The sequence below is a fragment of the Amblyomma mixtum genome, chromosome 2, assembly GCF_055824585.1.
Source record: "Amblyomma mixtum isolate Tamu chromosome 2, ASM5582458v1, whole genome shotgun sequence".
In the NCBI taxonomy this organism is placed as follows: Eukaryota; Metazoa; Arthropoda; class Arachnida; order Ixodida; family Ixodidae; genus Amblyomma; species Amblyomma mixtum.
The window spans coordinates 320,381,516-320,399,563 of NC_143013.1; the positions used below are offsets into that span (position 1 = coordinate 320,381,516).

Below are 18,048 nucleotides of genomic sequence, written 5' to 3' on the forward strand. Positions count from 1 at the left end.
ATATAGGAAGTATTAGCGTACTGTATGGCGGTTGACTAATTATTGTGTTTAATTCTAGCGGCAGGGCCGCATTATGAAGCAGACGAATTTCAAGCAAATAAAAAGTGCTTAGTGCAGATTAAAGAACCGTAGGTAGTTGAAATCAATCTAGAACCTTCCGCTACTGCGTCCTTCGTAGCCCGTGTGCAGCTTCTACAAGTTGAAGCGTACACTGTTCTAGCGAGCCATAGTACTAAGACCCCACTTACTGTCTGCATGTATGGCTAATGATCTTGACGTATGTGTATGTGGTGCCCATATTTGGCAGGTGGCCACATGACCTTGCGACATCATCAGAACCTTCCCACCGGGCTGCGGGAAAACTGCCCACTGTGGCAGTTCAGTTAATGACTGGTCGAGTGAGGTTGCTCGGGAGTATAACCTGGGTCTCACAAGCCTCACCCGTGGTAGCACCTGCCATCCTAGGGCAGTGGCTCATCGCCTAATCGCTGCACCACTGCGCCGAGAATAGTAGGAGGTCCCCCAGCAATCTATGAATGTGAAGCCTCGCGTAACGAAAAAGCTTTGAAAGAAAATCACAAAACGAGACAGGTCGTACGCGAAATTGTTCAAGTCCTTCAGAAACAAGGTAACCAGAGGATTAAGAAGAACTAGAGATGCGTATTATATTCGGGAGTTTGTAACCTGAACCGGACAAAGTCATAAACTATGCAACAAGATAAACACTTTCACGGGAAGAAAACAGAAGGGAGAATCGCGGCTGGAAATTTCATTTAACGGACTCCTATTGAAAGATCAGGAACTTGCTGATGCATTTAACCAACAGCGAAAGACTTTGACCCGAGTTTTCGTGTCACCAATGATATCATAGCACGTAGAAACAATAATTCAGTTTTTTTTTCGCGCCAACAGATACTGCTTTAGCTGCGACAAGGACGACATGCAGTGTTGCGTTTTCCTGAACCTTCAAAATTCACGTAGCTGCGAAATGTACGACTTGCAGTTACGGTCTATTTATTAAGTATGTGAGATATGAAATTGCCGCTATTTTGGTGCACATTTACAACTTGTGCATTTCTTCGGGTGTTTTTCCTGACAGATGAAAACTGCAAGAGTAACAGCCTTTTTCTAAAAAATCAGCAAGCAGAATATAAAAAACTACAGTCCAATATCAATCCTCCCAATTTTTTCAAAGGGCTTGGGGAAAATTATTCGAGACCATCTGTCATCATTTTGCAGTAGACACCAGATTATAACTGAAGCACAATATGGATTTCAGAAACACAAGTCCACTGAACTGACACTCTTAGATCAGAAGAAATACATGTCGAGAAACTTTAGTGCCAGAATATTTCTTGATTGCACACAGGCTTTTGAGCTCGTCAGCCACATTATTATCCTGATTAGGCTAGAATGGTACGGTATAAGGCGCACACTACTTGTGTTATTATCTCCCTATCTTGAAAACAGGCACCAATTAGTCTAATAAAATGAAATAAAATCGCAAACCAAAGGGATAGCCTCGGGTGTACCACAAGGAATTATTCTCAGGCCGCTGGTTTTCAACTTTTACGTTCATGACCAATTATCTGTTTACCAAAAAGCAAAATTTGTAGTGTATGCAGATGACACAGGCAATATCTTATTGTCACAGAATTACAGAATTAATAAGAATGGCAAATAAACTTTTTGGAAGGCTTTCAATTTTGTCAAAACAAAAATTGTCTCCAGGTTAATTGCAATAAAACCAATGCTGTAATTTTTCGAACTCGAGGTAAAGAAATCTCAGAAAATCAAACTCTAATGTTCCAGTGTATGCATACTGAGGTCATGAACACAATTAAAATTCTTGGTGTAACCTTTTCCAACTACTTACAATGGGATGACCACACAGGCTCTGTCCTCAATAAGGAAGTCGCAATAGACACATTTTCAGTATTTGTATGAAAATGCTACTATAGAATATACTTTGTTTGCCTCGAACATTGATTACGGTCATTTTGTATGGGGCAAAACAAAGCAACCAAATCTTAACATTATATTAGTCATGCAGAAAAGGGCGCTGCGTATTATTGCCAATGCATCACGTGAACACAATGACCCTCTCATAGAGAAGTACTGCATTACAAAAGTCCACGACCTTTAGACATATAAACTAGTAAGTGAGTTTTACTTCAGTACAAATAAATATAGCTTTACATTAGTAGAAATCGTCGATTTACATCATAATGTACCTGCCTACAGTACACGGCGCAAATAAATGTTGAACGTATCAGACATAGACCAAATTACAGAATGATTTGCCGAGGTTATTAAATTCTCTATATGAAATAGGCGTTCGCTAAGTGAAATATATGACCCCTTCAGAATTTAAGGCTTTCCTACATTCCTGTACTTAATTATGAATGCATAAAATGTAATATATTTTCTCTTGATTGCCTCTTTTATAAGCATTATTTTCTTCAAGGAGAGGCAACCTGTGCAAATCTCATGTTCATTGTTTGAATATTCAACTTATCCTTATCGAGACGTGGAAATCGTTTGTCAATGTTTCGCGTATACTTTGTACTCCATGCTTTTCCGAGCTGCTTTACGTAAATGGGGTCGAGGGTCTTTCAAGCTGTGTACCAGCGGCTCTTATGTAGGCCTCCTCCATTATTTGTAATGGATATCAATAAAGAAAGAAAGAAAGAAAGGAAGAAAGAAAGGAAGAAAGAAAGAGAGAAAGAAAGAAAGAAAGAAAGAGAGAAAGAAAGAAAGAAAGAAAGAGAAAGAAAGAAAGAAAGAAAGAAAGAAAGGAAGAAAGAAAGAAAGAAAGAAAGAAAGAAAGGAAGAAAGGAAGAAAGGAAGAAAGAAAGAAAGAAAGAAAGAAAGAAAGAAAGAAAGAAAGAAAGAAAGAAAGAAATACGAGATTGACACATTTCGCACATATGGGCATTCCATTAACGCTACGGCACCATACCCTTAAGACGGACCCTAAATGCGATTTCTACGATCATTGTAGGAAGCCGGCTTAACCTTGAAAACGGAGGCTCGAACCGAAGCCGAAGCTCTAGCGCACCTGATTCACATTCGGCCTACCCACGCTAAAGAAAGCTGACACAGGTTCATCGGTTTTCTGCCGAACCTTAATGCAGAGTGAGAAAACTGCCTTTCTGCAATTCTTTACGCATTTCTTTCTGGATGAAAAACAGCGCAAGGAACGGGACGAAAACACGAAGGAAGAAGACACAGACACGGGCGCTTCGTGTTTTCGTCCCGTTCCTTGCGCTGTTTTTCATCATGGATTACCAACTAGCCCGGCATCTTGCACTTCTGTTCTTTCTGGAATTCATTACTTTTATTTATGTGTTTTATTCTTTACTTTTTTTTGTTTATGTTCTCTTTATTTTCAACATCTGTTTTTATTGTTGTTTTTGTTTAGTCTTACTATGTCATTTTACTACTGTTCAAAATTTTTTTATTTCATTATTTTTATTTTGCGCCCCGCTGCCTCCGAAGGTCATTTCACATACCGACATGACCTTGAAGAACGGCAGCAGTACAGCTTTCGCTTTAAAATCCGTATTTTTTTTTTCTTCCTCGCCAGCCTCGCTTCGCCGGCACTCGGAAATAATACGACTGCTGCTACAGTCTTTTCGTCGTTTCCGCCCGCAGAACATCATTCAAAGGCTTCGGGTCAGGTGCTACAGAATCAACACGCAGTAGCGCCCAAGTACAATCGTATGAGCATAAATGATAGCGCATTAGGAAAACAGCACAACGGAAAGCAAAGCACTGACAGTTCGCAGGCAATAAAAACTATACGAGTTGCATACTTCTCGCGAACAGTACTCTTACTGGCTCGGTAGCAAGGAGTGAGAAAAAAAAGTGAAATGTGCCGGTTTGTTCACCTCTTTTTCTTTCGTTGTATTTTCAATGTATTGACAGCTAAAGGGGACCGCGAACTGAGGAAGAGCGAGAAGAGGATAGAAAGAGGGATCGAGCACATGCGATCTAACATGATCGTTTGGCATAGATTTTTTATGTGCAACAAAAAATTTCAGCGACGAGAAACGTGATGCCGACAAAGGAATCATGTGAGGGTGATTTGACTCTTCGAAAACAAGACCCATGAAAACATTGAAGGCTGCAGAGCAGATGCTATATATATATATATATTGTCACGTGCTGCGCATGGGCTCTGAGGAACAAAGAAGACGTGCGGCGGCTGGAAGAAGAAGAGAAAGTCCAGTATCCTGCCGCCGGCGCACCAGGCTCTTCTCGACCTGCCTTGTAAATAGTATTTGTAAATAGAACCTGTAACAGTGTGGTGCAGGTGCTGGGTCGATCACCACGGACCCCTCTCGCAACCGCTGCAGCCGAAGAATCGCCGGATTGCCACCGTTGCCCGTGCAAATGCCCAAGGAAGCCGACGCACGTCCGACCGGCGCAGCAACGCCCGCTTGGCAGCACTACCGTGAGCCGCGGACGTTTTCCGGGAAGGCTGGCGAAGACGTGGATGATTGGCTCACCAATTACAAGCGGGTGAGCAAATACAACGGCTGGGATGCCACTCTTCAGCTGGCCAATGTCGTCTTCTTTCTCGATGGCACCGCGCTAACTTGGTTCGAAAACCATGAGGCATCAATAACGAGTTGGTACCGCTTCATGGAAGAGCTCCGCAGCTGCTTCGCGGATACCGTTGCCAAACGAAAATGCGCTGAGCAGTCTTTGCTTCAGAGAGCGCAAGTGCCTGGAGAGACCTGCACGACTTACATAGAAGAGGTCTTGAAGCTGTGCAAAGTCGTTAATGCCAGTATGTCCGACGAAGATCGCGTTGGTCATCTCCTCAAGGGCATCGTAGAGGACGTCTACAGCTTTCTTATTAGTAAAGAAAATTTAGACTCGCCCACGGATATCATCAAGCACTGCCGCACCTTTGAAGCTCTAAAACTGCGTCGAATTACTCCCAAGTTCGGTCGCCTGCCTAACGTCACCACCGTCGCCAGCGTGGATTTCCACGAGCCTGTGAATGCGGCGACTCTCCCTGACGTCATTCGTCAAATCGTGCGTGACGAACTCTCCCGGCATCACGATGTTGCTCGCCGCAGTGAGGTCCCGTATGAGAGCTGTTCTCTGCAGGCGGCTCCCGCCTACCGCTCCTCCCCTTGGAGTTCGTCTGGCCAGGCCCCTACCAGTGCTCCTCGCATTGATTACAGCGACGCTCCCCGGATCACCCGCCCCGGCCCCAGGGCGCCAGCTCGTCCGCAACGCCACCTGCGGCAGCCGGAGTACGATGGTCGTTTCGACACTGGCTACGAGGAGTGTTATCCCGAGTGCCCCCCCCGACCCACCACTTTGTTACCGCTGTGGTATGGTCGGTCACATCTCTAGATTCTGCCGTCGCCGGGGCCAGTATTCCCGCTCCCAGCGCCAATGGTCATACCCTCGCCCCAGTTTCAATGCGCCTGTTCATGACCGTGTCTTCACATCGTCTCAGCGCCCATCCAGTTACGCGCCACCACGGAACGACTCCCCTGCCTCTGACCGAAGTCTGACTCCACCTCCGCACCGCTCTCGCCGCTCGCCTTCTCCCCAACGTCGTTCCCCACCGTCCCCGGGAAACTAGCGTGTGCGGCCGATGGAGGTGCGGTCGCCGGATCATCGATACTGCCAATTCCTCTGCCCATTGTTATGTTAAGGAACCGCCTTGAAGTTTTAGTGGACGGTATTTGCGTCATGGCCTTAGTGGACACTGGTGCCACGGTGTCAGTGATGAGTTCAACTTTCAAGAACCGCCTGGGTCGTAAAATAATGTTCGCTTGGGATCATGCTGTTATATTCCGGGGTGTAGGGGGAGAATCATTGGTTCCGATTGGTATTTGTTTTGTGAATGTAGTGATCGCTGGCCACATGTTCCGAACTGAATTCACGGTGCTCCCTCGTTCTACGCATGACATCATCCTCGGTATTGACTTTTTGCACCAGTGCGGCGCTACTCTCGACTTCCGCAGTGGTGGCATATCGTTAAGTCCTGGCCTTCGGTCAGCTCTCATAGAAGCCTCGCCAGTGGTTGCCCAAGTGTTTTCTGTCTCTGAAGATACCGTCGTTCCAGCAATGTCTGCCATATTCGTTCCCGTTGTGTCCTCGAGCACGATTTCTGATGCCTTCGATGCTGTGGTGGAACCTTGTTCCCTTAACTGTGCAAAGAAAAGTGTGCTAGTACCCCGCAGCGTCGTCCATGTGACCAAGGGCCATGCCACTCTTTGGACTGTCAATCACTCCAACGAACCTGCAGTATTGCCATGTGGTTTAAAACTTGCTGGCTTTGAAGAACGTTTTTCTGTACCAGTTGCCGCGATCACTGACAACGTGTCTCGTCCAACTAGACGCCGCGATCTGAGCGACTCTCAATTCCTAGCCATGGTCAACAAATCCCTACCCACTAGCGACCGCCAGGTACTAGTGGCCGTTCTTATGAAGCATGCTGACGTGTTTGACTTTGGTCGCGACCAACCACCGCCGATTCCAGCTTCCCGTACCCATCACATGATCAATACTGGATCTGCACAGCCGATTCGACAGAAGCCATACCGCGTCTCGCCTTCCGAACGTCAGATAATCGATGAACAAGTCCGTGACATGTTGCACCGCGGCATCATTCAGGAATCCTCAAGCCCGTGGGCTGCTCCAGTGATCCTTGTCAAAAAGAAAGATGGCACTTGGCGATTTTGTGTCGACTACCGCCGGCTTAACACTGTCACAAAGAAGGATGTTTACCCGCTCCCGCGCGTTGATGATGCCATTGACTGCCTCCACTCAGCCTCCTACTTTTCCTCGGTGGATCTACGGTCCGGGTACTGGCAGATCCCGATGCACCCGCAAGACAAAGAGAAGACAGCATTCGTGACACCTGACGGGTTGTATGAATTTAATGTTATGCCTTTCGGCCTTTGCAACGCTCCTGCCACTTTTGAACGATTTATGGATACGCTTTTACGTGGCCTGAAGTGGCAAGTTTGCATGTGTTATCTGGACGATGTTGTTATTTTTGGTAGGACCTTCGCCGAACATAACAGCCGCTTAGCCATTGTCCTAGACTGCATAGAGAGAGCGGGCCTCGTGCTGAACTAGAAGAAGTGTCGCTTCGGTGAACGCCAAATTACTGTGCTTGGTCATCTCGTTGACAAGGATGGCGTCAGACCCGACCCGCAGAAGGTTGAAGCTGTAAGCAGTGTCAAAGAACCCAAATCAGTGAAAGAGCTCAGGAGTTTCCTAGGACTTTGCTCATATTTTCGGCGTTTCGTTCCCAAGTTTTCTGATTTAGCCTACCCGCTTACAAGTCTCCTGCAGAAAGACACCCCTTTCCACTGGACTCCCGAATGCGACTCCGCGTTTCGGCAGCTCAAGTTTCTCCTCACCTCGCGGCCAATATTACGTCATTTCTGCCCGACAGCACCGACTGAGCTCCACACTGACGCCAGCGGCATCGGCGTGGGTGCTGTGCTTATCCAACGCCATGAGGGCAATCAACACGTTGTCGCTTATGCAAGTCGCACCCTCAGCAAGTCGGAACGCAATTACACTGTAACAGAGCAAGAGTGTCTCGCCGTTGTTTTCGGCGTACAACGGTTTCGTTCGTACCTTTATGGACGTGCTTTTACAGTCGTCACAGACCACCATTCTCTGTGCTGGCTGGTCAATCTACGCGACCCCTGCGGTCGGTTGGCCCGCTGGGAGTTACGCCTCCAAGAGTTTAACTTCAAAGTGTCTTACAAAAGTGGCCGCCAACACGCCGACGCAGATTGCCTCTCGCGGCTGCCGCTCACGGTTACTACTTCCGATGATGAAAACTTCGACGACTATCTCGCTGCCGTTTCCCAAGAGTTTCCAGATCTTGGCACTTTCCAGACGGAACAACGCAAGGATCAGCACTTGGCGCCGCTTTTTGCCGAAGCCCGTGACCCGACATCCGCAACCCCTTTCTGCATTCGCTACGGTTTACTCTATAGAACGAATTACTCGCCTGGAGGTGCGCGCTTTCTCCTCGTCGTTCCGGCTACTCTGTACTCCTCTGTTCTGCAGGCAATGCACGATGACGTCACGGCTGGGCACTTGGGGTTTGACAGGACCCTTAACCGCATCAAAGAACGTTTTTACTGGCCAAAAATGCGTCATATGGTTCAGCGCTACGTGGCCACCTGCGTGCAGTGTCAGCGGTTCAAGCTTCCCACGACTTCTTCGCCTGGACGCCTGCATCCTGTGCCGCCTCCAAGCACGCCATATGAACAAGTTGGACTCGATCTGCTCGGCCCGTTTCCCCGCTCGTCCAACGGTAACCGCTGGATTATAGTGTGCGTTGATCACCTCACCCGTTACTGTGAGACCGCCGCCCTACCTTGCGCCACCGCTGCTGAGGTCTCGCTCTTCCTCTTCGTGCTGTCATCCTCCGGCATGGACCTCCTCGAGTTGTTATCAGTGACCGCGGTCGCCAGTTTACGGCAGACATTGTGGAAGAGCTTCTGCGTCTTAGTTCATGCCATTTTCGCCACTCGACGCCGTACCACCCCCAGAGGAATGGACTGGTTGAACGTACCAATCGAACACTCACGACCATGCTGGCCATGTATGTCGATTCCCGCCATAAGAACTGGGACGACGTGCTTCCCTTCATTACATACGCCTATAACACGTCGAGGCATGAAATAACTGGTTACAGCCCATTCTTCCTCCTTTATGCCCGTCCGCCTCGAAGCTCCCTCGACAGCATCTTACCTTTCTCTCTCGACACCGAGCCTTCTATTGCCAACACTCTATGTCGCGCTGAAGAAGCCCGTCGGATTGCCCGGATACGCACCTTGGCATCACAGCATCGCTCTAAGCGGCGTTATGACCGCCGGCGCAAGGATGTCTCCTACCTGCCCGGTGACGTTGTATGGTTGTGGACGCCCCTACGCAAGCGTGGTTTATCAGAAAAGCTGCTATCCCACTACACAGGCCCGTTCATCGTTGTTGCTCGCCTCAATGACCTCAACTATGTCATCTCTCCCCAATCAACGCAAGGACGCCGCTCAAGGACAACCCAGGTCGTGCATGTCGCACGGCTGAAGCCATTCCACTCTCGGGATCCCGATTGATTCACTGGCCCAGAGGGCTTCGTCTGCGAACGGGGAAATGTCACGTGCTGCGCATGGGCTCTGAGGAACAAAGAAGACGTGCGGCGGCTGGAAGAAGAAGAGAAAGTCCAGTATCCTGCCGCCGGCGCACCAGACTCTTCTCGACCTGCCTTGTAAATAGTATTTGTAAATAGAACCTGTAACAATATATATATATATATATATATATATATATATATATATATATATATATATATATATACATGAGAAGGGGTATGAGGGGCTGTGGCTGTTAGCTTCTTTCATATATATATACATTATACATTCATATATACATTCTTGTGTATACCCTGAGGAAGGACGGTCCTCCGTCCGAAACTGTCGGTATTAAATTAAGATAATTGCAAGGTTGTGACCCCTTCTTCTATATATATATATATATATATATATATATATATATATATATATATATATATATATATATATATTGTAAGAGGGGGTTGTGGCTCAGAAGAACCTATGTCGCCTTCCAACGTCCAGCAAAGGTCCAGGCCAAACGTTCGGGCTGCGAGCGAGCTTCACGCCTCTGAATCGTCGTCGTCTTTCGCACACACAGTTCCCTACAGTGAGCGAAAGCGGCTGCTACAATATATATATATATATATATATATATATATATATATATATATATATATATATATATATATATATATATATGAAAAAAGCCAACAGCCACAGAAACCAAGAAACCTAACCTAACCTAACCTTCGGAGGTCGTGGGTTCGGATCCCACCGGCGGCAGTGGTTGTTTTTTCTTCTGCTTTTCTAATCAATTCGCTTTAACCGATAACATATTCAGTAATATTCTAAATTGATCAACACCACAAAATAAATAAACAAATTAAAAAAATCCCCTGTGCCCCTTGGTTTCTGTGGCTGTTGGCTTTTTTAATATTTATAACGAGCCCCTCCTCCCCTTCCCTTATATATATATATATATATATATATATATATATATATATATATATATATATATATAAGCGGCTGCTACACTATATATATATATATATATATATATATATATATAAGCGGCTGCTACACTATATATATATATATATATATATATATATATATATATATATATATATATATATATAGGCGGTCGAAAGCGCTTTTCCAGCAATAACGCCTTATTGCAGGGAGAAATAACCTTCACTGGAAATATCAAACAAGAAAGGAATGACAGTGAATTAAGTATAGATAACAACGATAAAATAAATTGACAGATGGTTACGATCGCCGGTGGTGCGAAATTTGAGCGCAGCTCTTCATGGCTGGCAGGTGGCATGGTACGCCCCCCTCCGGGACCTTCCTCTGGCAGCCAGGTGGCGTTTCGCCCTGCTGCTTGGAGAACCGGTTGCGCCGACAGCGCCGACAGCGCCGACGTCGACGACTACGACGCGGAAGCCAGGGACGGGCGCCTAAAAGAGCTGCGCTCTAACACGGCCCGAGGAATTGAAATAAAAGAAATAACGAAAACGGTGCTTGCTTCCTTTTTCTACCGTTTTTACCTGCACACACAAGCAGAAAGGCTGAGTGAAGGCTCCACTGACAACTATAATGACCCTAGTGTGCGAACTAGAATTCCGTCTTGAGGTACGAAAAACAATCGTCAGGAAATGCAGCGAAGACACGATGGGGACACGCGGGGAGCGTGGCATGCATGCAAAGTCATTCAACTCGTTAATGTCGACTAGAGAACTACGTCAGTGACGCTCAATCGATAAACAGCAGCTGGGAAGGAAAACAAGAAGAGAAATATGTTGACGATAAAGCTTCGAAGCGAAAAATGAGAAGGAGAAAATGCTTCCCTTTGAAACGCAAGCAAAGAAAAAAGGTCTGCGTAGACAATCGCAACGAAACGACGAGCCAGGCACCACTCGCGGGAAAAAATATTGAAGCCAGCGGGAGGAGAAGTTCCAAGGAGCAGTCATGCCCATCCTCTATAGGAAAGAAGAGAACGAGGAGAAAAAATAAAACCTCAAAATACTAAAGAAAAAAAAACGGAGCCCATTTTCCAGAAGAATCGCTATGTCAAAAGAAGAAGAAGAAGAAAAGACTAGGCAGCGGCGGGAGATGGGAGCCGAAAGAAGAGAAGACGAGGACAGACTTCGCGAAAGCAAGAACAGCAGCTGCGAAAGCAGGCGCGCAGCTGGGGGAAGATGACGCTTCTGCGGAATTTGAAAGAAGGCAACTGAATTCACCGTGATGCGCACGAGCACGGTGCGAGAAGGCAGCGAAAGGGAAAACGTACAGTGGGAAGTAAAGAAGGAAGCTGAAGAAAAGAAGCCAGCGAGGTGGGAGGAACCGCTTTGGGAAATAAACGAGGTTGTTTGCGCGGCGGCGGAAGCCGGATCTTGACAAACAGCGGCGAAGCACCTCGTCTCCCCAGCCCCAAATGTCGGCCAGCAGCGCGAGTTGCCCGAACGAGCGGGAATTTGTTTTCCCCCGCTGCCGCGCATCTCCCGGTGCAGCGTAGGTGCCCCCTGTTTTTGCGTGCAAGCGGCTCGCCTGGAAATCGATGAGAGAGAGAGAGAGAGCGAAGGACGCCGTCGATGCGCGGACCTAGCGGATCCTTTTCCCGTAGCCTGCGAGCTCTATAATACATCGTCACGATGCTCAGCAGAATGATTCATCGCTCACTCCTTTTAAGCGCGCTAAGGTAATGAATTGAACTTCATCCCTAATCCTTACCCTTCAGCTGAATGAGACCGATTTCCTGGACATGCGCCCGTTTCCGCGGCTTCCGCTACCGAGGCCCGCAGAAACAGTGCCACGCAAAACTGCTCGCCTTATGTGAGAGCTGAAGAAGGATAGAAGGTCAGAGTGAAAAAAAGAAAAAGAGAAAGCGGTGTCGGGGCTAAAATCGCGGCGGCAGGGGAGAGGCTAGCGCGGAAGTTGAACGAGAATTCACTTCTTTTTCCAAAATTATCAAACTACTCCACTCCTTCTACATGACTGCGTTTGTATCCGCTATGCACCCTGGCCAATCCCCCGCCGTGGGTATGTGCCATTAAGCCTGAGGACATCATCATCATCATCAGCTGAACGAGGTAAAGCTGGGAACGGCGATGGACAGTATCACATGACAGCAGCCGCATGAAGGCTGGTTCATATGCAAGCGACTGAGCGGCGCGTCACAGCAAAAATTTCCAACTTGTTGGAACCTCGCCGCTCATCGCAACGACGACTCAAAACAGGTTTAAACGAAAGTGAGCCATGCACTGCTTTGCCGGAGAGATGTTCTTTCCTTATGAGGGGCAAACGACGAAACGGATATAAACAACAGCATTTTTTTGGTGAGCAAGTGTTAACACAACGAAACATGACTAGTAACAGTATTGGCAAAGTTGGATGAACACATGATGGCTGCGATGTCATTGGGTAGGTGGTTCTAGTCTGCTGCAGTACGCAGGCTGCTGCAGAAATCGTGCAGAAATACGCGAACACAGACGAACGAAGCGCACGCTTTGAACTGGTTTATTTCAAATGACATGTCGTTGGGAGTGGCGATTATCGATTAGATATCGAAGTGATCAGAGCACACGTCTACGACTCCATCACATCATAAGCGACGCGACATCCCTGCCTTTCCCTCTCTCTGTATCTATCTGTCTAAGCGACGGGAGTAAAATGAGCCGGGAGCTCTTGACATTTCGAGCAGGCAGGCGCGCCGAGAACAATGGTAGCTGTGCATACTACAATCCAAGTTGTTATGCCACTATCTCCTGATTAGGTCGCTGCGGCCGAATTTCGATAGAGGCGAAATTCAAGAGGCCCGTGTACTGCGCGATGTCAGTGCACGTTAAAGAACCCCAGGTGGTCGAAATTTCCGGAGCCCTTCACTACGGCGTCCCTCATAGTCTGAGTTGCTTTGAGACGTAAAACCCCAATAAACCAAACCTAAACCTATTTGTAGCATTCGCTATATGGCATAAAAAACGCCGGATTTGCTACGTGAAAGATGCGAAATCCAGCTGAAACAAAGAAATCACTGCTAAGCGCAGCCCACTCTCGAGGAAGCTGTGTGTCTCGCATCAAGGCATCTCCTTCATTCACCGGCCCAACCGCTCAGAGAGCAGCCGCGGCGCCGAGATAACTGTACACCACGTAAGCATTGCCAACGGCGGTGTGAGTGCTTGTAAAGCAAAAGGAACGAGCTCAATGGCAACGGCACATCGAAAAAATTTAGGGGGCACTTTGGCTCTCTAAAGTGGTGCAAGGCGAAAGTACTTCCTGGCGCACTGTTTGTTTTCTATTGTTCTAGTTTTATATTTATTTTATTTTGTTTTTGTTTGTTTTCTTATGTTTATTTTTATTTGTTTTCTTATGTTTTTTTTGTTTATTTAATTATTTTTATTCCTTTTATTTCATTTATGAGACCCATGCATTCCCTAGATGTGCCTTGATTCATACTCAAACCCTGATCCTTCGTTGCGGAGCGGTAGCGTCTCCACTTGAAATGCCAAAGGTCCTGGTTCGATTCCCATCCTTTTAACACACTTCTTTTTTCTTCAGTAGTGACGCCTAAACGTAATTCGTGTGAATTACGCTGAAAAACAGGAGCCGCAAGCAGAACGCGAAGCCCTTTCTTGGGCAGCTCGAAAGGTGCGAAGCTATAGTGACGTTTTTTACTGAGAGCGCTGTAATCACGGCGCATCCGGGCGCACGCAGCGCGCTGTCCCGTGGTATCTTTTAAACTCTACGGGCTTTGGTTTTTCCCGAATAAAAGCGGCCACGCTAAGTCCATCACGTTGGAAGTGCCTATGTTGGAGAATATTTGCGGAGCTCCGCAACTTACCTATTGATGCCTGAACGTTTCAAGCTATATTTAAAAAGGTAATTTATTTATCTCGACTAATTATTCAAATAGAAGGGGCAAAAAAAATGGTGCTGTAACTTAAGATAAACCCTAAAAACATCCACGCGGTTTCAGCTCTGAAGAACGCTTAGATTTTTTAGAAATCTTGGTCCAAGTTAGCTGGGACGCCTTGCATATTTTTCGGCCTGTTCAAGCATACCGTGTTTACGAAAAGTGACAATAAACGGGTTTTGCCTCTTAGGCGTGTAGGAGGGCATCTATGCCAGCCCTTAAGCTCTGAATAGGTGTAAGGTAAGGAGAAGCCTCATTCCCCACCTGTCGGGCCTTTTGGTCCGTCACAGTGCCGTGAGGGTTGCACGATACGGCTGAGAAGGAAAAACCGTTGCTCGGTTTCTTTTGGTAAAGGGGCACGTAGTACATGTAATGCCCACGGGCAGTTTTTTTTTTTTTTGTTGCGAATGCACGGCAGATTTCAGATACCGAAGACGAGCCTGTTTCCAATTTAGTTATGTCCGCATCGCGTTCCAGAACATTTTCCATCAGAGGTTATTCGAACCAATGAAGAAACTGGAAGCAATGAAAATACTCCCGAACTTTCTCATGGCAAGGATATGAACATGTAGCAAATGCTCAGTTTTATGTAACTACTTACGCTCAGAATGTGGTAGAAAGTGCGCAATTATTGCAACGCGCTTTGTTCTCTTTACGTGCCCTGTAATTTTCACGTACTTTAGGTCCCCCCTCTGCTAAAGCGAGGCTGCCATGCTTCTTGCTCGCACTTACGAAACATGTACGGCACAGCGTCAGATTTGAGGCGCTGTCCTCAGTGACATGCTGAGGATGTGCACAATAGTAAGATTTGTCCCGCAGTTGCTGCCGACGAAATTCAGATCTGGAAGGTTTGTCGGAAAGGCTGCGCAACACGGACCCATACTCTTCGGAGCTTCGAATCGTGCCACGCTGAGTCCTTCCCGCATTACTGCAACCCCCTTGAGCAGCACAGCCCCCACTCCAGCAGCTGCGCGGATAAGATTTCAGCACCACGGGCACATTCGACTGCAGAAAGCGACAGCACATTGAGCGGGTCGAACACATGCATGGGACGCGCCCACGCATCTCCAGCAGGCGCAGGCTGAAGCGGCCGGGCCGGCTGGGCGCGGAGACAGGGAGACACGTGACGTCAGCGCTTCCAAGGAGCAATAGTTTCGGGCGCCGTCGCCAGGTGCACGAGTTCAAGAAAAAAAGTGATGGAAAAAAACACTTTCCGCTGGTTTCGTGCGAAAAAGATGCGCTTTTCGTCGACTTAGGAACGCCGCCTTTCAATGTAGTACAAAACTAGAACGTCTAAATTTAAATGCGACATCCCTTTAAAACATACGCATCGGTTTTCGGTTTGATTTTGCACGGACGCAATAAACCTCTTTTAATTTATTCCTTAAGAAAGCAGCGATAATCCACCTGTCAGACGAATTCAGGTAACCCTTGCTATTGACAACTTTATAGAACGTCCGCGTGAGAAAACTGTGAAGCATAACTGCCCCTGCAATGTTCCCTTTTTCTTTATATCGTGTTCAGGAAGCCATTTGCCCTTTCATGTACTTTTTTTTTTTTCATAATACTTACTCCCCGCCAAAATTAAAGAATCTCATACAGGACATTTACGCGGCCGTCGGGAAATCAGACCCGGTGTTTTACGCCGCGCTTGGTGCTTGCGTGATAAAAATTCATTTTTTTTTTTTCATATACAGCCTTGACGAGCATGTTTCGCACTTTTCTCGTGTGCTGAAATCTGAGCGCGATCGACTGATGCTGCACAACCTAGGTGATCAAAATTAATCCGAAACACTTCATTATGGCGTGCTTTGTAGCCTCTTTCACGGTTTCGGCTCACGCAAGAACTCATTAGCATTATGAGAGTTACAGTACGAACTGTGTTAGTGACGCAGTGTAACAGGCAGAGCATACACATATGCGTTAGTTTAACAAAGGAAAAAAGTGAGGAGCACTTATTACTCATTTACAAGTATTCCTCAATAGTAGTGAGAGTTTTTGTTTATAATACGGGCTTTACATTTTCGTTGAAGTTCCTGAGGTGCATACGTGCTGTTTTGATACGCTGCAACCAATGCGCACTTCAAAAAAATCTCAACACAAAGGGAGTGTGAAGCTGGCGCTAACGTTAAAGTCAGAGTACTAAGAGTAACTCCACGCCCGGCGTGCCTTGAAGCGACGTATCTGGTCGACGTTGTCATCAGGAATGAATGAATGAACACCTTCATTATTGCAAACGAAGTTGCATGCGGTTAAAGCTCAGTATGCAGTGAGGCATATATGAATACCGACGTCACTCTCCCTTATGGCGTTTTCGCTGAATCAGTGTCGTTGCCTGCTCCTAAACGCTGCGGTTCGACCTGCGAAGCCGTCAACGAACAAAAGACGACGTTCGCATTCTTCCCGCATGGACAGGTAGCTACACCACGACAAGGACTACACAAGGGTCGGTGCAAAGCCCTTTCCATTGTTCTAAATAACTTTCTTCTCGAAGAATATGAGACACTTTCGACTGCAGGAGCAACCTTGGAGAAGTGCTCTTGAGCGCAGTCCTTCCTTTACTTGGTGCTGCGTGGTGACCGGTGTTCCCCAAAAAGAAAGCAAATTCTCGACTGCCCCGCGTCCCTCGACGCAGCGGTGCGTTACGAATGCGCAGAATTCACTCCAAGCCCCGCTTTCGTCCTACGGCCTTCCATTCGCAAAGAGCTGTCCTGGCTAAATAGTCAAGCGAACGTTTCAGAGGGGTACCTACCGACTGCATTCACCAGTGGCGTAAGCATACGAGGTCTGTTAGAAAAGTATCCGACTTTATTTTTTTTTTGCGAACACCTGACGGCTATGAAACAAGCGCGCTTGCATCACGTGACCTTGAACCTTCGTGCGCATGCAAGAATGTTTTCCCACCTGCCGATAGCGTCAGTCGCTGGGACGCAGCATTTGAGTGAGGCAGTGCGCAGTGCTCTCGTCGGTTTTTTATTGCAAGAAAAATTGCGGAGTGACAGGAGCAGCGCTACTGCATCACATATTGCCATAAACTGGGCGACAGCCAAGTGGAAACCATTGGGAATATTCAGACGGCTTTCGGTGACGATGCTATGAGCAGCACACAGATTAAGCAGTGGTACAATTGATTTAAAGATGGCCGCACATCGGTGGAGAGCGAGCCACGCTCCAATCGGCCATCAACATGCCGAAATGACCAGGTCATTGCCGAACTGAACGCTGTGGTGACGCGGGACCGTCACGTGACTATCCGAGAAATTGAGGAAGAGGTGGACATCAGCAATTTTTTCGCACATTCCATTATCACCGAAGATTTGGCCACGGAGAGAGTTCCGGCGAAATTCGTGCCGAAGCTGCTCACGGTGGAGCAAAAGCAGCTTCGTGTTAAGTCTCACAGGACATGCTGGATTCCGCAAATAGTGACCCCGACTTCATCAACATCATAATAACTGGTGACGAGTCTTGGGTGTACAGGTACGACCCGGAAACCAGGTCCCAGTCGTCACAGTGGAAGCATTCCACGTCACCAAAACTTCAGAAGGCCCGCCAAGTGCGCAGCAATGTGAAAGTGATGCTGACTGCTTTGTTTGACACCCTCTGTGTGGCAGACCACGAGTACGCACTCCACAGGGTCAAACAATGACCAAAGAGTGCTACAGGGATGTCCTTTGTTGCCTACGTGATGCTGTGCGGCGCAAGAACCCGGAGTTGAGGTTAACAGGAAAGTGGCGCATCCATCACGACAATGCTCCTGCACATGCCTCGCACTTGATTCAGATTTGTTTGGCGAAAAACCCGACTCCTGTAGTTCAACAGACTCCTTACTCTCCTGATATGGCCCCTGCGGTTTCTGGCTGGTTCCCAAAATCAAAAGGCCATTGAAAGGGGCGCGATTTCAGACAAGGCAGAACATTATGGCTGCAACGACAGCTGAGCTAAACTCCATTCCCAAAGGAGCCTTTTCGGAATACTTCCCAAAATGGCAGCACAGCTGGGAGAAGTGTGTGGAGTCCC

The 18,048-nt window shown here is 47.3% G+C and overlaps 1 protein-coding gene across 2 annotated transcripts in view; it reads right to left on the reverse strand.

Annotated features, from left to right (window-relative positions):
* Nucleotides 1-18,048, reverse strand: part of LOC149365148 (dorsal-ventral patterning protein Sog-like) — a 396,279-nt gene that overhangs the window by 34,172 nt on the left and 344,059 nt on the right. The window lies entirely within an intron of this gene.